Source organism: Mastomys coucha, unplaced genomic scaffold (genome assembly GCF_008632895.1).
Source record: "Mastomys coucha isolate ucsf_1 unplaced genomic scaffold, UCSF_Mcou_1 pScaffold23, whole genome shotgun sequence".
NCBI classification, from domain to species: domain Eukaryota; kingdom Metazoa; phylum Chordata; class Mammalia; order Rodentia; family Muridae; genus Mastomys; species Mastomys coucha.
In genome coordinates, this window is record NW_022196906.1 from 72070398 (window position 1) to 72091493 (window position 21096).

Genomic DNA, 21096 nt, shown 5'->3' on the forward strand with positions numbered 1-21096 from the left:
CCTGGGAACTTACCAGCCGGCTGCCCTGACTGCAAAAGGTTCTGAGTCTCAAGAGGTTTCTCCTTCCCCGTCTGTCTCCCTGTCTGTTGGGCCTCCAACTGTTACTTTTCTTTTACTTTCTCCCGGTACAAGCCTCCAACTGTCACGAGGTTTTTCTTTTCCCCGTCTGGGCCACCAGTTGTTACGTCCTCCTCGTCCAGCAAGAAAGATGCAATGACAGGAGCTCTTCCTTTGCAGTTTATTTCAGGAACCTTTTAACAATGCTTCTCCCTCCTGCTCTCTCCTGCCTGTTTCTCCTCATTCTGCCTTCTGCCACTCCTGCCTCTATCTGGAGTCTTTACTTAAGCTCCGCCTTCCTGCCCACCCTCGGCTGTTGAGTACTCCCACGCTTAGCCAATCTCAATGGGCCATGTGGCAAAAGTGGATAGATCACCAGATGCGGAAGCAACCAATGGCAACAAGCTTAGCCAAATAAGGGCTTTGTTTATGAGGCCGCTCGCTCCTCTCGGGGCTCTGCTCTCCACACATTCTTTTATTGTTAAGAATTGTTTTTGCTATTCTGGGTTTTTTTTGCCTATCTAGATGAATTTGAGAATTGTTTTTTCCCTGTCTTTGAAGAATTGTGTTGGGATTTTGATGGGGATTGAATTGAATCTGTAGATCACCTTTGGTAGGATGGCCATTTTATTTATTGTTTGTTTGTTTTTAATTAGATATATTCTTTACTTACATTTCAAATAATATCTCCTTTCCCGGTTGCCCCTCTGGAAAAAAAAAAAAACCCTGTTCCTTCCCCCTTCTCCCCTCCCCCTGATCACCAACCCACCATCTCCAACTTCCTGTCCCTGGCATTCCCCTACACTGGGGCATAGAACCTTCACAGGACCAAAGGCCTCTTATCCCATTGATGACCAACTAGGCCATCCTCTGCCACATATACTGCTGGAGCCATGAGTCCCACCATGTGTACTCTTTGGTTGGTGGTCTAGTCCCTGGAGCTCTGAGGGTACTGTTAGTTCATATTGTTGTTTGTCCTAAGAGGCTGCAAACCCTTCAGGTCCTTGGGTTCTTTCTCTTGCTCCTTCATTGGGGACCCTGTGCTCAGTCCAATGGATGGCTATGAGCCTCTACTTCTGTATTAGTCCAGCACTGTCAGATCCTCTCAGGAGACAGCTATATCAAGCTCCTGTCAGCCAGCACTTGTGTCTGGGTTTGGTGATTGTATATAGGGTGGATTACCAGGTGAAGCAGTCTCTGGATTGTCCTTCCTTCAGTCTCTGCTCCATAGTTTGTTTCTGCAACTCCTTCCATGGGTATTTTGTTCCCCCTTCCAAGAAGGAGCAAAGTATCCACACTTTGGTCCTCATTCTTCTTGAGTTTCTTGTGGCTTGTGGATTGTATTTTGGGTATTCTGAGCTTCTGGGCTAATATCCACTTATCAGTGAGTGCATACCATGTGTGTTCTTTTGTGATTGGGTTACCTCATTCAGGATGATATTCTCTAGATCCATCCATTTCCCTAAGAATTTCATAAATTCATTGTTTTTAATAGCTGAATAGTACTCCATTGTGTAAGTGTATCACATTTTCTGTATCCATTCCTCTGTTGAGGGACATCTGGGTTGTTTCCAGTTTCTGGCTATTATAAATAAGGCTGCTATGAACATAGTGGAGCATGTGTCCTTATTACATGTTGCATGATGTGCTGGGTATATGCCCAGGGGTGGTATAGCAGGGTCCTCTGGTAGTACTATGTCCAATTTCCTGAGGAACTGCCAAATTGATTTTCAGAGTGGTTGTACCAGCTTGCAATCCCACCAGCAATGAAGGAGTGTTCCTCTTTCTCCACAACCTCTCCAGCATCTGTTGTCACCTGAGCATTTTATCCTAGCCATTCTGACTGGTGTGAGGTGGAATTTCAGGGTTGTTTTGATTTGCATTTCCCTGATGACTAAGGATGTTGAACATTTCTTTAGGTGCTTCTCAGCCATTCAGTATTCCTCAGTTAAGAATTCTTTGTTTAGTTTTGCACCCCATTTTTTAATAGGGTTATTTGATTCTCTGGAGTCTAACTTCTTGAGTTCTTTGTATATATTGGATAATTAGCCCTCTATCAGATATAGGATTGGTAAAGATCTTTTCCCAATCTGTTGGCTGCCGTTTTGTCCTATTGACAGTGTCCTTTGCCTTACAGAAGCTTTGTAATTTTATGAGGTCCCATTTGTCAATTCTTGATCTTAGAGTATAAGCTATTGATGTTCTGTTCAAGAAATTTTCCCCTGTGACCATGTTCTTGAGACTCTCCCCCACTCTCTTTTCTATTAGTTTCAGTGTATCTAGTTTTATGTGGAGGTCCTTAATCCACTTGGACTTGAGCTTTGTACAAGGAGATAGGAATGGATCGATTTGCATTCTTCTACATGCTAACTGCCAGTTGAGCAGCACCATTTGTTGAAAATGCTGTCTTTTTTCCACTGGATGATTTTAGGTCCTTTGTCAAAGACCAAGTGACCATAGGTGTGTGGGTTCATTTCTTGGTCTTCAATTCTATTCCATGGATCCACCTGCCTGTCACTGTTCCAATACCATGCAGTTTTTAATCACAACTGCTCTGTAGTAAAGCTTAAGGTCAAAGATAGTGATTCCACCAGAGGTTCTTTATTGTTGAGAATAATTTTTGATATTCTAGGTTTTTTGTTATTCCAGATGAATTTGCAAATTGCTCTTTCCAACTCTGTGAAGAATTGAGTTGGAATTTTGATAGGGATTGTGTTGAATCTACAGATTGCTTTCAGCAAGATGGCCATTTTTGCTATATTAATCCTGCCAATCCATGAGAATGGGAGATCTTTCGATCTTCTGAGATCTTCTTTGATTTCCTTCTTTAGAGATTTGAAGTTCTTATCATACAAATCTTTTACTTGCTTAGTTAGAGTTACACCAAGATATTTTATATTATTTGTGACCATTGTGAAGGGTGTTGTTTTCCTAATTTCTTTCTCAGCCTGTTTATCCTTTGTGTAGAGGAAGGCCACTGATTTGCTTGAGTTAGTTTTATGTCCAGCTACTTTGCTAAAGTTGTTTATCAGGTTTAGGAGTTCTCGGGTAGAATTTTGGGGGGTCACTTAAGTCATATCATATCATCAGCAAATAGTGATAATTTGACTTCTTCCTTTCCAATTTATATCCCTTTGATCTCCTTTTGTTGTCTATTGCTCTGACTAGGACTTTAAGTACAATATTGAATAGGTAGGGAGAGAGTGGGCAGCCTTGTCTAGTCCCTGATTTTAGTGGGATTGCTTCAAGCTTCTCTCCATTTAGTTTGATGTTGGCTACTGGTTTGCTGTATATTGCTTTTACTATGTTTAGGTATGGGCCTTGAATTCCTGATCTTTCCAAGACTTTTTATCATGAAGAGGTGTTGGATTTTGTCAAATGCTTTTTCTGACGATCTAAGATTAACCAGGATATGGAAAGATTGGGTCAGCACAGGATGTTTTCACCATGTAAGTTTTGCTCTGGAAGAGGAAACAAGTGAGCCTAGATGGGTAGCTATCTGCTGGGCATCAGAGACAACCAATATGGAAATGAGAGATTTAATATATGAGTTGAAGCTTTTGTAGTATGAGGACAGCAAGAGAAGGAGAGAGTTGGAAAGTGCAGGTAGCAGACAGACTTAACAAAGAACCCCAGGAGGTGCTCACTGAGTTTGGGCTAGACAACATTCCCTGCTGGGAAGCCAGGCAGTGTGAGCCTCTAAAGCAGAGTTGAAGAGCCAAGTTCCTGGAGGTCTCAGGAGAACTGCTGCCCCTGGCAGCTACAGCTCTAGATGGCAGGTCTAGGGCCACAGATGACAGAGAGACAGAAGAGTCATCAAGGGAAGTATTGTGAGAAACATCTGGGACCCATCAGATGCCTCTTGCATCCTATCATCTCTATACTAACTATGCTTGTGCCTCTTGGTTTCAGTCCAGTTCCTCTCTCATTCTACAGGAAACTCAAGCAGAAGGATGCTCTGGAAAGACAGCCTCAAGCCCAATCAGTCTGTCACAGGCAGGATTCAACACAAGAGTGATGCAGGAACATCGCAAGCTGTGCTGGAGAAGCCCAGGCAAGATAGATTTAGAAATCTCAACTGGAGAAACAAAAAAACCAACAAAAAGCAAACAAATATCATCGTAATCATCGTCGTCATCATCATCATCATCAAAAGGACCTGGCAATCAAATAAAAAGACAGGACTGATTTCTAGTGTTAAGCTAGTTAGTGCTAGAAAAAGTTATTTAATTGGCAATGATATCATCGACAATGATAATTTGGGAATGAAATCCAATCCACTGAGATGTTTCTTAGAGCTAACATGATTTTGTTAACCTATAACAGGTTTCCTCATGGGTAGGGGGACTTGTGGGAGATTAGTAGTTGAAAGGATTCCTCCTGCATAGCCAGGATTAAAGACAGGACCCCAACAGAAAGGCATATAGCATAATTGAGATGTCTGCATCCCAGAATATCTGAGGCAAAGAAGCAACTCTGTTCATGCCCCCCCCCAACCATTGAGAAGTCAGAGCTCATATGAAGTCCTGTTGACTCAAAACCATTGGGATGAGAACTGTAGACTGAAGCTCCCTTCTTTAGCATACAAGGTAAAGATATCTTAAAACTCAATGGCTTCTTTATGAGTCAGAAACATTAACTTTCTGTAACTAAGCCCCACATCAGCACCAAAATCTCTCTCTTTAAATGTCTCGGAGACATCAGAAGAGGGTCCTTGGATTGAGACTTAGACATCACTGCTCTTATCTCAATTTGATACTACTTTGTCCCTTTGTCCCTCTAGAATCTACTTAGAAATTACTAAAATGAGTAGCCTGGAGTGACTTCCTTTTTACTTTCCGTTAAGTTACAGAGATCTAACACATCCCAGAGAGTAATGAGCCCTCTTTTCGCTGAGCAAAACAAGACTTCCACATCAGTCTGTATCCATCAGTCTAAAGACCACAATCCCCCATGCATTGCTGAAGTGACTGGGGGTTAAAGGGGGATAATTTTCTTAGGTCAGAAGTACTCTCAAGTAAATCAAGAAGTATGATACTGTACCCAGCCCCAAGACTCCAAACAACAATAAGCAGTGACCACCCTACCCAAACCTCTCCATGGCACTCATAGAGAATGGCCTCACAGGTAAATTCTTTTCTTTTTCTTCCCTTTTTAATTTCTGGTGTGTTCTAAGGTTTCAACCCAGGTCCTCATGCTTGTGAGTGAGTACTCTCACTAAGCCATATCCCATCCCATTCACTGTGGATATTTTAGTCACGAAGACACTGAGGGCCAAGAGAGTCAATAGTTACCTACCACCGTACATTTGTTAGACATTGTGTCTAGAGACTAGAAGCTTTATTGTTATGTTTTATTTGCATAATTTGATGAGTTTTCAGGTTATGATGTCTATCAAGAAGAGATTGTTTTAGAGACATGGAAATGGCAGAAGGAGGGCATGGTCCACGCACAATAAGATAGATGACTTAAGAATTGGAAACAAGATTCATGATATAGACATATCTCCTCAGTGTTCCTCAAGCAAGCTTGTGTCAGTGTTAACCAATAATGTGGCCAATTGGTGTCAATGACAATAGACTTATGTCACCATACCTTGAGAAGAGCTACAGGTTAGAGAGTTTATATTGCCTGAGATTTTACTAGACTAGATTTTTCAGGGACTAGCTAGCAACCTTCAATTAGTCACATGGGCATGTCGTACAAAAGTAGGAATGGGGCTGAGACGAGCCACACACTGTGTAGGAGACCTAGGATTCCAAGATTCCAAGATTCCCCCTTCATTCTTGTTTGGTTAGCTGTATGTTTCTGTACTTGAGACAGAAGCCCAGAACATAAGCCATCTTGGTTCGCCTTCCCAGTCCAAATGTTCTACTTTTTCCAAAGTAGGTGGACTCATCTAGAAAATATCCTGATTTTCTGATATCATAATGAATTAATTTTTGTATTTAAGCTTCACAGGATGAAAGGGGGAAAATACCTCATTATCTATGTCTATAGGTGAGATTAGGCTATTGAACTGCCAATATAGAAATTTCATTAAAGACTAGCATTGATACAAAGAAAATATCAGAATTTTGTAATCTGTGGGTTCCAGGATAGTGAATCCAAAATGAAAGTCTAAGGAACCAAGACTAGGCAAATGTAAAAGGCTGCAGCATAATTAACCAGAGGAAGTTTAAGACCCAAGAATAAAGGAAAGGATCTCCAGCCCTTGTGCTAAAATCAAACCACCCAAAATCACATGGGATTCTTGTGCTCTGGCATTTCCAAGAGCTGTGCATATGCTGGACCTGATGTTTCAGGAAACCCCCCCCTCCTCCTCCTCCTCTTCCTCCTCCTCCTCTTCCTCCTCTTCTTCCTCTACCTCTTCCTCTTCCTCCTCCTCCTCTTCCTTTTCTTCCTCCTCCTCCTCCTTTTCTTCCTCCTCCTCCTCTTCCTTTTCTTCCTCCTCCTCTTCTTCCTTTTCTTCTTCCTCCTCCTCCTCCTCCTCTTCTTACTCCTTCCTCCTCACTTTTAGTACCACATCCTAGATCAGTCTTCATCTGTTCAAGTTCCATAGAGCAACTCCACCCTCTTCCCTGAGCCTTGCAGTAGCAAGCTCTATGGCTCCTCCCTTGAGCAGTACTGTGCCCAGCTACCAGTATCTGTTCTCTGTCTCACATCCTTCTTTCTTGATGAATCCAGAAGCAACACAAAGGCAAGAATTTGTTTCATTAATATTTATTGTCCCAATCATTTAAGATGCAAGTTTTAGATGACACTTCTGAAAAGTAAGATGTTTCTGCAAATAGAAGATGTGATGTGTGTGCTTTCAGGTAACAGATCCTCCCAAGGAGAGTTTTCTATATATCTCCTAAGTTGAAAGGTAAAGGGACAGACTCTCCTTTTCTACAAGTACATTTAAGGCATGGACTGGTTGCAGCTGTCTTGTGACCAGGAGCAGAAGGCTGAGACTGATGATGCCATTACTATCTGACATCTTTAAACCAGCTCTATCATTCTTAACAATGACAAGATTTCTTGTTTGAGAAAAATAAACTTGAAAGAAATAAAGACAAGTTAAGTACTTTTAAGAGGGATAGCAGTTACTTGAGACAAGAATATTATTCTGAGAGAAATTCATTATACTGTGAGGGGATTAATAATGTTCAGAAGAAAAGTGGTACATAATAAATTGGTATCATTTGTTCTTTCTCAAAACAAATGCATATACATAAGAAGTTATTTATTAAATTGAAAATATTCTCTATTTCAATGAACAGTAAACAACTTCAGGAACCAGGGCATTCATACATAAAGCAAATAATTGGCTTTGCAACGCAAAACAATAAAGTAAAAAAAAAATCTATGCAATCATTTTCATCATCCTTCCCAGTGGAATATAATGAGCAAAAACACTGTCAATGCTGCGGACTATCGTGTTTAATAAAATACACTTAAAGTAAACAATAGGTATGTGTGTGTGTGTGTGAATGTGTGTGCATGTATACTTTGACATGGGGTCTCTGCCTAGTTGGGGCTAGCTGGCTGGCCAGTGAGCACACTAGATCCATCTGTCTCCAGATCTCTAGTGCAAAGAGTACAGGTCATGCTGTGGTACCCAGCATTTACATGGGTACTGAAAACCTGAACTTAGATCCTCATACTTGAACAGGCAATACTTTACCCACAGAGCCATCTCCTTAGCCAAACATTGAGAATTTCCAATACACCCACAACTTTATTTGATCGATTGTTTTATTCCAAGTTTTACAACTTTAAATTCATTTCTATTAGTATTTGTTTAAAAAAAAAAAGACAACCTAAACCTAGATACCTCTTTTTTTTTTTCTTGCTTTACTGAAAACAACTTCAGTACAACCTCTTTAACTATGCCTATGGTGTCAGCTTTAGTTGATACCATCAACGGAAACATGCAAGTGGTAACAATATTGAGCCATTTTCCTAGGAAAGCAGAAGTGTGGGGGAAAGACAAGAAAGGATTCAAACAACCTATGAAGCACAGGGGACGTCAGCGCTGGCTCCGGCTCCTGTGTCCGAGTCCTGGATCCTGAAGCACCAAGCCACTGTCTTCACCTGAAGCTGAAGGTTCAGTCAGGATAATGTGAGGCACCTTTGAGATAACCAGAGAGTGTTGACATATGAGATGGAGACATTTCCAAGGAGAGCAAGCAGTGGGTAGAAACCAGCATGTGAGGCGGCAAAGGCACCTGCAGACCGTGTGGCACAGAAGCTCTGGGTGACGCAATGAAACAGAAGAAATCATGACAAAAATGGAGCCGATAACCCCGTTAGGGCTCATAAGCCAAGAAGACAACACTAAAGGTACAAAGGAAGCCATTGCCTCTTTTCGGCGTTTTAGCAATGAAGGCATGTAGATTATTTTATACAGCAGACTGTTAGTGCTGGGGTCAGAAGGGTTCAGCTGTACATTAAAAGGCCGCATTAAAATTTGCATAGGCTCTGATAAAAATGAAGAGAATCTCACAGTGCTAAATGCCAAAACATATTTTTCCCCTTTCAAGCTATACTCTTTAACAGCCACTAATGTGAAATTACTTGCAAAATGGTTTAATCAAAATCCCAAATGCTAATGGGTGAATGTGTTATTTGCAAGCATCATTTAGTAGGCAGATTTCACCAAAATTAAATCCATGTTAATTTTGCGTTCTGAAATACAGATGCAAACCAGAGGAAGCCAGAGGGTGGATATTCAAGTCTGCCAAAAAGCTAAGTTTAACTGTTCTGTTGCTGTTGTGTACTCTTGGACAGTAAACCGAAAAAGCCCTGTGCTAAGTGCCAGGTTGATGGTTTAAACCTGCAGAGCAGAGCGTTAAGACTACGCTGAGCATGTGGTCCCTGCCCTCCATGATTTTTACTGTCTGTCACACAGTAAAATATGCACATGTGTGCCAGTGCCTGGAATTTTATTTGTGGGGTGCAGACATAACAGGCATTAGAATTATGACAGACCCTGAGCTAAGAAAAGTAGGAATGAATGGTCAGAGGAAAACAAAGTTTTCTGAGTGGATTCAGTAAGAAAGGGAAAGGAAGTGCCTCTGCCCTCTACCACACAGTGTGTACAAAGGCCCAGCCGAGACTGGTAGAGTGTTAAATTGATTATGGTTTCCAGGCACAACCATTTATACCCCTGGTTCTGAGAGAGCATATCAGGATTGTATGGAATAGTGTCATAAAGCGTGTAATGCTCAACTCTGGCAAATGTACACCTTGGATCTAACTTCTAATCTCACAGCATTGGAGAAGCCACCTGTCACTGTAAGCTGAAGGGGGTTTTGTCACAAAGAGAAGTCCCTCCGCGCCCTAAGCAATGTGTAAAATGAAAGGCCTGAAAACCACAGGACTCAATACTGTAAGCAAATGAAATTGAACTTGCAGCTATGGAGCCTCCGGATGTGACTTTATTCCCAGCAGCCATGGTGGTGTCAGGAAGAGCCCTAGCTCTCTGAGTCACCCTCCAGTGCTGTGTGTGCTACCATACAGGTAATTTAACCGTGACTCTCACACACGCTGCCTGGATATTTGCCTCAAACAGGGCTGCCTCTTTCCTCTGAGACCATCTTAAGAAAGGATCCAGTGACTCTGCTCCATCTTTACTGTGTTACCTTTAAAGCTGATGTAAGAGGAGGCTCCACCCCTGACCCCTGACAACTTCTAATGGCTGAGCTCAGGAGCCAGCACTTCTGGCCTAGCTGAAGTGGTGCTGGAAATGATTGACAGCTACTGCCATCATTATCAGCTGGACTCAAATGCCAGGAATACAATACAAACACAAATACAATGCAATATGCCAGAATTACAATAATCTAAATACAGAAAGCTTCAAAAGGTGGTGGCTTCATCTTAAATCCTAAAAATGGTACTTACTTACTTGTGTGTATGCATATATCTGAAGCATATATGTGTGTGTGCATGTGCACACCATATTAAAACATGTACATCTGAAGAATATATATGTATATCTGAAAACACTACATCTTATGTAGATACAGAATCCTACATATCATTCAAATAACTGTCACAATAATACATTTTATAGAAATTATTTCAACAAATTATCTATTTGGAAATTTTTGATCAATTCCTCACATCATATAGAGAAATAAATATCACGGCAAGCTAAGATCTGAGTTTTTAAAATAAAACTACATAAGACAGAAGAATATGTTCCTTTGTGATATAGACTAAGAAATGCTTTCTAACTATGACTAAAGCCAAATCCAGAGGCACCTAGAGAAAATCATAGTAAATTGAACTAAATGTTTGTAACTGTAAGACTCAAAGGGACCTAGGCAAAGTCAGATCATGAAATATGAACCAGAAGGAAATATTTTCAATATGTATAATATTGATATATCACAGATAAAGGGCTGCTATTCCAAATATATATTAAAAAACAAAAACAAAAACAAAAACTTTAAAAGTTAAGGGGACAAAGAAAAATACTATTAATCAATGGGCAAAAAAATAAAAACGGGCAACTTACTCATATGAAAAAATATTCACTTCATTAGTACTACTAATACTGCACAGTGACTAAAATCACAAAATGGTACCCAGCAATCAGATTTGGAAAAATTCAGAAACCTGATCAGAGGGCTTAGGGAAGCAAGACGTTACCGTTGGGGTACAAAATGCTGCTACCTCATATAATATCTAACAAATTGAATGGAATTCTCTCTCAACCCTAGGAACCCTGCCCCTGGAAATTTATCCCAAAATATCCCTTCATCAATTTGAAATACATGTAAGAGTTTATTCTCTATATTTGAACAGTTTTAGAAACAGTCATAGGAAACTGAATAAACTCTAAATGGAGCGCAGGATCGCTACTTTGTTGTTCTGCAAAGGAGTGAGCAAGTCCTTAACTAAGGCAGGCTACTAGCCAGCAGATAAAGTGAAAACACCCTCCCTCTGGAGAAGATATACCACACTGTGACTTGGCTTATAGAAAACGAAATTTAATGTTTCTGTTTGGGGCTGGGGGAGAAAAGCGGCATGTTGGCTGATCAGAAAAGATGTCAGAGAAAAGAAATATGGGGGGCGGAACACGTTCCGGATCCACCTACTTTTACCTTTTTACTTTTGGAAACAGGTTAATGTTTAATGTACTCCTAAATGTACTCCTAATGTGCTCAGAGGACATCACAGAAGAGGGGGCGGAAAGAATGTGAGTGTGGAAGAGGGGAGGGAATTCTGTGAAACACTGTCTTCTAGACGCGGTTCCACATGGGTGCCACATCCCCTAAGTACACAGCATTGGTGCTTGAGGCTGGAGCCAGGCTTTCCCTCATGGAGTGGGAGGGGCTTGTGAGGCTCCGCCCCTCCCTGAGAAGCTGCAGGTAGTTGTAGCTGTGGGGAAGGGAGGGTCACATCTTAAACTGGAGAACAACTCACCTCAGGCACAAAAAACAAAAGCAGGATGAAAGCTAGGGAGAACTGGAGGGGAAGGAGTCCTGCAGGCAGGAGTGGGTAAGAGAGGATAATGGGGGGGATGGGATCAAAATGTAGTATATACATTAGTGAAATTGTAAATGAATAAATCTTTTTAGAGAGAAAGAAAATATTTTTCTAACCGACTAAAATTTCCTCAGCTATAAAAACAAAGCTAACAGGGGCACAGAGGGGACAGTGCAGCAAATTAGCTCAAGTGTGTGTCAAATGAAAATTATAATCATCACAGAGGGCCAAAACTGTTTCTCAAAAATAGATAATTTGGGTTATTATCTAATAACAACTTGAGTTATTATATAATTTTCATCACAAGCTCCCCTGCCCCTCAGTCATGGTAGGGTGAGAAGATGGAAGAAAAGGAGCGTGAAGATCCTTGTTTCATTCCAGTGTTTTTCTTTTATTCTAGGTTCTATATGAGCAAGGCCATTATTTTGAGATGTGCTATAGGACTGAGGGAATGTGTGGAAGCTTTGGGAAACCATGGCTCTCCCCCGTTGAAGAAAAACCGACAAATGCAGAATGGGGAAGGTGTTATGGTATGACCCAGTCCCAGTGGATGAATGCCCTCTCCATACAGCTATGGGACCCAAGGTTGATGGATGTGCACTACTGGTTCACAGTGAGGCCTACAATTTTTGTTAAAAGGGTATATTTATGGTTTAGGATAAAGACGACTTCATCCCAGCTAGAATACAGCTGGTTTGTCTTAAGATAATATCAAAGGGGTCTGTACAAAGCTAAGGTTGTAAAGTTCTGCATGCTACTTGCAAACCGGAATGGCCATTCTTCCACAATCTGGGACAAACCAAGGTGGTTCTAGTCACATAAAGCCAAATTCCCACAGAAGGCATTGACTATGAACTGGAGGTACTGAGGCTGACAGAGTAGCTGAAATATGGGTATGTGGTACATATACACATGTAGACCCATCTGTGTATGCTGTGTATAGTATATATGCATGTGTGTTTGTGTGCGCGTGTGTGTGTGTGTGTGTGTGTGTGTGCGCGCGCGTGCGCATGAATGTTTACATGCCTGTATTCCCGGATCTTCTAACTAAAAAGTCTGGAAAGAGAAATCTCAGAAGCAGTGAGGTCAGCTAGTGATCTTAACCTTCAATGCTGCTCTCCACGAGAAGGAAATAGAAATCCTTGAAGAAGTGGATTAAGGCAAGGTTCCAGATCTTTAAATACAACAAGGCGAGTCTGGAATATGCTGTTAAACCAGAACTTAAGGATATATTCACGAGGATCGCAGCTGTGTGACACAGGCACACAGAACCAGGTTGAGCGTCTCACAGCTGACCCGATCCAGAGTCATCTAAGCACTGAGCTACATGTGGATAAGAACTGGGGGCCATCTGAAACACAGTACAGAAGTGGGAACTGTGCATCCATACAGAGAATGCATACTACTGTGGTTTTTGCTATGTATGTTCCTCAGATTTCTTCAATAGACCATGGAGGACCCTGCGCTAATGACTGGGGTTAAGTGGGGAGTCTGGGGAATTAGGGGGTTGTGGGTGGGACTGGGGAGCCTTGAAGACACAAAGAAGGCACCCATCATGAGAAAGGAGCCAAGGAAAATGCACAAACTTTGATGGTGCCTTGATCTCCAACTTCTAAGCATCCATAACAATGATCAATACAGGAGAATAGCTTATCACACACACACATACATGGAGGGATGAGGGTTCAAGGCTCTAGTTAAATGCCCTGATGCTGGCTGGAAAGCAATCAAACAAAAACAAAAAACCCGCCAGGCAGTGTTGGTGCACGCCTTTAATCCCAGCACTTGGGAGGCAGAGGCAGGTGGATTTCTGAGTTCGAGGCCAGCCTGGTCTACAGTGTGAGTTCCAGGACAGCCAGGGCTACACAGAGAAACCCTGTCTCAAAAAAACAAAAAACAAAACAAAACAAAAACAAACAAACAAACAAAAAAACAAACAAAAAAACAGAGTAGACCTTGCATATCATTGAGTTGCTACTACAATACTGGCTGGCTCAGGCAAGCATCCTCAATAGATACTAAAACTAAGAGAACATTTAGGTGAAGATGCTGATGGATGGTCTTAAAGTGTCTCTCCATAAACCATTTGCAGTGGGGAAAATGATGATCATTTACAGCCTGGGAATTGGTGCAGCCGTTTTGTGAGATGAAAATGCATTACCCATGGGGCAGACCGGCTCTCTGAGAGGCGCACATGTCAGAAATGCTACATTTTGGCATCAATACACAGCCTGACTCTAGTCGTGAAGAAACATCAGGCAAATTCAAGAGAGAGGAGACTTCTGCTCTTGCCACAAAACTTTCAATGCCATAAAAGTGGGGAAAGTCTGCAGAAATGTTTTAGGGATGCAGAACACGCCTCCCGGCTACAACTTGTGCTGAGACAAAAGTAAGTCACATCGCACCTTAGTAGGATGGAAGAACATTACACTGTAAATTAGATAAAAGAATGGGTGATATATTTACTGAAGTTGGCGGCTTCCCTGAAGGTGCATGTCATTGCATGTGCATGAGAGAGAGAGAAAAAAAAGGAAAGAATGGGACAGAAAACAAACGGTCTGGCCGGTAGAGTTGATGTCACCTCTGCATGGACCCTGAGGACTGGTTAAATACTGTTTTTTATGCTACTATTACTCAAGAAACTTATATAAACATGAAATTACTTCTAGACAAAAAGACACGCATAGATACATCCTATACACATGTCTTCAAGAAGTGACATCTGCCTCATCAGGAGAATGTATGACTTGAGGAATATTTTCAAAACACAAAGAAAAATAAACAGCCATTTGTTAAGAGAGATCTTATCTTTTGGTTGGCTTGATTAACTATAGATAGAATGAAGAGATGTAATATTTGCTTAGACTGGAAGATAAATCAGTCTGTCAAGGGTGGCAAAATCACTGCTAATGAAATGAGCTGTCTCAGTGATGTACGGGGAAGAAAAGGAAATGTCTGTGGCCTGGAGGTGCTCAGGACTCAGAACCTCTGGGGACACTGTCCTCCCTGCCCTCCAGCAGGAATCCTTCCAATGAATTCCATTGGCTCATGGTTTGTTCTTACCTTTCAAAGACTGACTTTGAAACCCCAGGGTGATATTGAATCTCTGGGCCCTGGGGTGTATTGGCTTTCTTAATATCAATATTTAACTTCCATGAAGCCAGCCCTAAGGGTCTGATAGAAGGGAGACCTCAAACAGGAGGGACCAGGAAGACTTGGCTGTGTTCTGCAAGCTGGATACCAGCACGATGAGTCTAAGGAAAACACTGAGAAATTTCACTCAAGTTTTACGATACAGTAAGAGCATCCTCCGTGGGAATTTAAAGCCGAGCACTGATACCCAAAGCTTAAAAAAATAACAGGGAGAATAAAAACCTCTCTAAATTGCCCTGTTCTCCCCAGACACATGTCACGTTTTTCCTATGATTTAGTAACTGCTCAAAAATGGTGCTTTTCACCATCCTGCTTTGAACTGTAGAGAAGACACGGCTGAACAACAGCATTTCTCTCAGGTAAAGTACTGTAGATTAAGTGCAATCAAGACCTCTACAAATCAGCACTTCTAGTGAGCTGAAATCTTCCCCATTCCAGGAGAGAATACACACAAACTCTCTCTCTCTCTCTCTCTCTCTCTCTCTCTCTCTCTCTCTCTCTCTCTCTCTCTCTTTCTCTTTCTCTCTTTCTCTTTCTCTCTCTCACACACACACACATACTTGCACACACTCTCACACACACACTTTCTCACTCTCTCTCTCTTATGCACACACACACACGCACACACACACACACACACACACACACACACACGCACACACACAGGGTGGGGGATAGGGACAGAAGGAAAACACATAAGCAGAGATGAAGGCTGGCAGGGGAATAAGAGAAGAAATCCTTTAAAAGGTCAAAGAGTGAAACGTGGGGGAAACCATGTTGAAGCCAGGCTGGCTGATGGTTTTTCTACTCAACATATATCACAAGGGAGCCAACCAGCTTACCACAGGTCCACTGATTACAGACAGAGGAAACCGTGAGCTGCCCAGGTGAGTTGGCCTGAAATGAAAACCGCTCCACTGATGTCTATAATGTCCATTCGAAATTCAAATGGAAAAGAAAAGTTTAAAAATGGGTAGTTCTGAAAACACTCCCTCGGTGACTTTATGAGAAAGTACTTCAGAAAGCTTTAGAATGTAATCGAGAGAAAGATGTTTTCATTTTGTAAGAAGTTCATGGCTTCCTCTTCACACAGCAGATAAACTTTAAAAGGGCCGCGTTAGGAGCCCACAAAGCAATGTCCATGAGTCACTGAGTAAAACACATGTCACGTTATTTGGGCAGAACTGTATCCACACATTACTATGATTGGTAAATCCCACAAATGAAGCTAACATCTCTCTTGGTGTGATGGTCTCGTGGTTTATTTTAAGTCTTTGCTCTTAATAAAATTTCCAAGTGAGAGCCACAGATGTGGCTTTTCATTGTTCTCCAATACTAAAAACCAAGTTGTGTCACAAGCTTTTTAATATAACTCTTTCTTCTAGGTGGTTCTAATAAGAAATACTCATAATGACAAGATGCTATCACTGCTCTAACACACATCCCAAACCCAGTCTCTGTGGTACCCAGGAGATCTTGACACTGTAGCATATCAAATCTAGGTCTATATCTGACTTAGACGGAGTTGCTCCCTCTGCGAAGTTAGACATGTTCACCTTATCCAGTGCATTGCATCTACACATCACTTTTTAAGGTTGCATGTAGCTTATGCTTATCGTCAACTGCTCAAAAGTCAACTTACCAAAGCCACAAACTGGTCGGCTGTTAACTCTGCTTGGTACTTCTATAGCGTCTTCAAGGCAAGATGGTTTATTCTAACTGCCAGCCCTCAGGGGTGTGTGCCTGCCTGTAATCCCAGCAGTTGGCAGATAGAGGCAGAAGGAGCAGGGTTCAAACTCATCCACAGCTACCCAGGGAGTTCAAGCATAGCCAAGGATGCATGAGACCCTGCCTCAAAAACAAGTAAATAAACATTTATTCCTTCAGACTCTTCCCCCTTCTGATCCAACCCATAGATCTTAAATGATCTCCGACTTAACTCAGAAAATTAAAAAGTCAAGAGCAGACACAGGAAGATGTAAAACCAAAGTTGCCGTGGCAACAGGCTGAAGCCTCGTGGACCAAGAGTAGCCATGTTTCCCTCCTCCCTTCTCTTGCTTCATCAAGCTACTCCTAGAGCCCTGCAGGAATTCTCAGCAGGGGCATGGGTCGGGGTGGGGGTAAGGAGAGACACATGGGCTTTACCCCAACAACACCTATGTGATACCTGGGCACTTTGATACTACTAAAAAGGTTTAGTAGCCCTTCCCTGCCACCCTTGTAAAATGCAGTTGAGTGAGCCATGTTGAGAGTCAATTGCTGTAACTATCGTATTAACACTAGACAACTTCTCCCTTCTGAAAAATAAATAATAAATAAATAAATAAATAAATAAATAAATAAATAAATAGAGGAAATAAAGCTTGCCCCTCTTATCTGGAGGATTTGAAAAGGGGAAACACCTCAGAAGAACTTTAGAGGTTTACTTCATGGGTCCAGTTACTTTTTCCCCACTGAATATTCTCCAGGCAAATGAGACAAGTTGCTTATTGCTGATGCTGAGACAGTTTTAGGATCGATATCTGGGAAGGATTGGGACAGGGATGGATTAGGCAAAGGGGAAAGTCAATATGCCTCAGGCAGGCCCCTCTGGGCTTGACAGCTCCCGCTGGGTGAAAGAACTTCATTTTCCTCCCAGCCTTCATCTCAGTCACTGAAGGTGGGCTCTTGGGTGGAGGGAGGCACAGGAAGTGACGTGGATCATCCAGCTGTGGGGGTCACAGCTATGCTGGCCAGCAAGGATGAAACAGCACGATTTCTGCCTTGCTGTGAACTAACTCCACAGGGCACGACCCAGTCGCTTCCATCAAAAGGGTTACCATTCCCTGCCAAAGTCATTCAGCAGTCCCAAACCACGTTTAAAAAAATGCAAGGAAGTGAGCTCTGGGAGTCTTGCCGTGGGCTTGTTCCCGTGTTTATTAAATTTAGTTTTATCAGCCAAGGTTTCCATCTGGAAAGCCACAGTTAGCCTCTGGTCCTTGGCCTAAAACATCAGCCCTCCCTGGCTGGGGATCCCAGTGATAAAAGGTCAGCCAGTGGGATGGGGTGGCAGCAGAGTCACCTTACAGGCCGAACTCCAGAAACCAGGCTGACTTCCGGCTCACGGGGTAGTTGGACTCTAAGCTCCAGCCAGCATGGGCAAGTACTCTCTAGTTGGGATGTGAATAGCGCACTTCGCATGCCCCCTTCTTTTTGTGGCTGCCCAAGGAAAAGCAACCACAGTAGCCAAGAAGCATGAGAAGCCCTCCTGAGCCAGGCTTCCCCTGGGAGTTTCTTTCCTTCTCTTGCATGATCATCTTTATCATCCAGCTATGAGCTGGCGCTGTTCTTCATTGCCAAGGGACTTACACTGACGATAATCGTGGTCGGTCGAGCATGTGTGGATTCTGACAGCCTGCCGGAGACCAATGTTTGTTTTTGCCCCTCTATCTGAGCACGTCAATTCTCAGGACAGATTACCGGTTCCAGACAATTAATTGCCAAGGTCAAGAAAGCCACCAGTAGCTCTGTGCTCTAACTCAATACTCCAGCCCAATGCTCAGCCCTAATGCAGACCTGGATGTGTTGGCCCTAGTTCTGATCTTGTTCTTTACAGCTGTGCATCTTTCAACAAATCTCTTCCCTGCATGTGTTACTAACTTAAAATTCCAGGACCTGGGATATGAGGCTCATATCAAAGGGACACTTCGGGTCCTGTATTCACAGCCATGAATCAATCACCTTCAAGAAAAAGTTAAGATTTGAATCACCTATGTAACTCAGATGCTCAGATAATATCCCAGTCAGTGTTTTGAACAAGGGAAAAGTCGGTATGAAATACTGGCTGTGAAGCTGTACCCAACTAAGATGATTCTTCTCTGTAAGCCAACCAAGACTTTGCTTAAAACATACAAGAAGTCGGTTTTGCTCCTTCAAAGATTCATTCAAAAACAGCAAATGGCCATAAACAAGCCACAAGGAAGACCACGCTTGTGTTCTACTGGGAGAGACTGCCCCCTGCTGGCCAACTTCTGCCATGCAGTCGCCTTCAGGAGTCGGCTTCCAAAAAGACTATTTTCCTAGTCTTCTGCATGTGATCTAGAATTGCGTTTATCAGGGAAGAAACACCCCGGGTTATTTATATAGGAGGGGTGCTGTAAGCATCACACACAGTGTGTCGTCTGGACATGGGATGATTGAGGAGACAACATTAGAAAAGTAGATAAATGGCACCTATACTAAAAAATACCAACTTTCCTTTAAAAGGAAAAAAAAACCCTACTTCAAAATGTAGTGATAATTATATGCTTACAGGAAATTAAAGTCAAGATATGAGAGAAGGGGGGAGGGAGAGGGAGACAGACAGATAGACAGAGAGAGACAGAGTCAGATGCAAAATGTGAAACAGCAGAAAGCAGCACCGGCTAAAACAGACTAAGGATTCGAGAGGGGGATCATCCACTCCCACAAATCAAAGCTGCTGGACCACCAACACAGGAAAGACCCTGAGGATGTCTTGACTGCTGGGTGACACATTTCCTTTAGCTGGCTGGTGGGGTGTATAGAGAGCTCCACCAGGCCCTACCCTGGAGGCAAACTTCCCTCATCGGGCCAAGCACATTTCTGAGGCCACACTGCACAGCCAAAGCTTGTCTTTACCCTTTAAGGGTATTAAGGCCAGGCACACCGTGTGCCACAGTAAGGATGCAGGGCCTGTGAGGATCCCTGAGGGGAGTCCGATAGGGAGCGGAGCCTCAAATAGAAGCATGGCTGACTTCTAGCTTCTTCTTCACACTCTACCATGACAAGCGCCTACAAGCTTAAAACAAAGGCCTAGAGGGATGTTTTTCCTCCTGCCAGTAGTCCTGAAAGTAGGAGGCTGGGTCACCGCATGCTTACACCAAAGTTGTGGATGGGCCCATCGGCTTCCCTGTCTTTATTCAATGGGATCAACCCTAATTTAGCAGATGAAAACCCTCTTTCTGGATCTAAATCTGCCCTCAGCTCTGCAGGAGGTCTTTATCTCCATTTGCTCTGCGTGTGTGTGTGTGTGTGTGTGTGTGTGTGTGTGTGTGTGTGTGTGTGTCTGTTAAAGCTTTTCTTGACTGGCTGATTCTAGTCTGCTCTACCTGAGTTTTGGTTTTTTTTTCCCCCTGCTGATATCTGCTGTACTCTATATTTTTCCTGCCTTTTAATTCTTTAACCTACAGAGAAAACAAACCACATCAAGTCCCCTAGATTGCAACATTTTGGTGACCTCCACTTGAGACTCCTTCCTAGGTCTGTATAAACCAAGCCAAGGGGGTGTCCAGGTGGCTCAGATGTTAAGGGTTGACTTCTCTTCCAGAGGACTCACAGCAGCTCACTGCTGCCTAACTCCAGTCCTAGAACAGGGCAGGGGAATCCTTCTCTCTAATAAGGAAGGTAGTCTCGGGTACCAGGCAGTCGTGGTATTTACACTGAGCTGCAGCCCGGGCTCTGCAGGATGCCACCTGAATGGACTCTAGAACACCAATAGAGAGTTGCCAACACATTCAGCTCACAGCAAGATGGTTTACTGGGCACTTGCGACCAGCCTGATGGCCTGAGTTCTAATCTGAGGACACACATCAAAGAAGGAGAGAACCAACTCCTGAAAGTTGTCCTCTGGCTTCCAAACCCTCTAAGTGGCTCTTACTTACATGCCAACATATGTACACAAACACACACACACATACACACACACACACACACACACTGAAAATAACAAAATAAAATTAACCAATTCAGTGTGTGCTTAAGGCTGACAGAGTATACTAACTCTGGGTAGAAGTCAGAGAAGCACCATGCGGCTCCTGGCTTTTCCACCTATAAAAAGTCCTCTAGCATCTCAGAATTTCTGTTTCCTTTATCCATAAAATGTGAAAAGTGCTTTCCTTGGGGGAAAAAATGTGAAGATCAAGTGAAATAATGTCTACAAAAACATAGTAAGTTCTTTCCAGGTATTCTAAAAAGTATGGAATCAGAGAAAAACATTCAAAGTGAATTCTCCTTGGGAATATGGGGAATGAGGAGCCCTGAAGGGCAGAACCATCAGCTGGCACCACCCTGCCCCCTGCTGGACATTCGTGAAAGTGCACTCAGGAGCCAAGGGAGGAGAAAGGATACAAGCCTCCAACAAACCGGGACCATTAGACATAGTAGGCAAGTTGCCTCAGTGGCTCTCAGTGTTAATTTACAAACTATCCTATTCATTCCGCATTTGAACAGGTTGTTTGCGGACTGGTTTCAAATTGCCATGAAAGAAAACTGTGGCCTTCCATACAGGAGCTGCTGGAAAGTGAAATTGCTCCTACATTGTGAAGGTTCCATGCCCCAGTGTAGGGGAATGACAGGGCCAGGAAGTGGAAGAAGGTGGGTTGGTGAGCAGGGGGAGGGGGGAGG

General features: G+C 42.8%; 1 protein-coding gene across 22 annotated transcripts in view; it reads right to left on the bottom strand.

Annotated features, from left to right (window-relative positions):
• The window catches only part of Mlip (muscular LMNA interacting protein), a 286366-nt gene extending 278224 nt beyond the window's left edge, over nucleotides 1-8142 (bottom strand). For 8 of the 22 annotated variants that reach the window (XM_031345598.1, XM_031345600.1, XM_031345599.1 and 5 more), the window contains exon 1: nucleotides 8053-8069. The gene's annotated coding sequence lies outside the window, so the exon portion shown is untranslated. Of the gene's footprint in view, nucleotides 1-8052 lie in introns of all 22 variants that reach the window. The other 14 variants (XM_031345612.1, XM_031345610.1, XM_031345608.1 and 11 more) reach the window with 8 other exon arrangements.
• Nucleotides 8143-21096: the final 12954 nt, after the last annotated feature.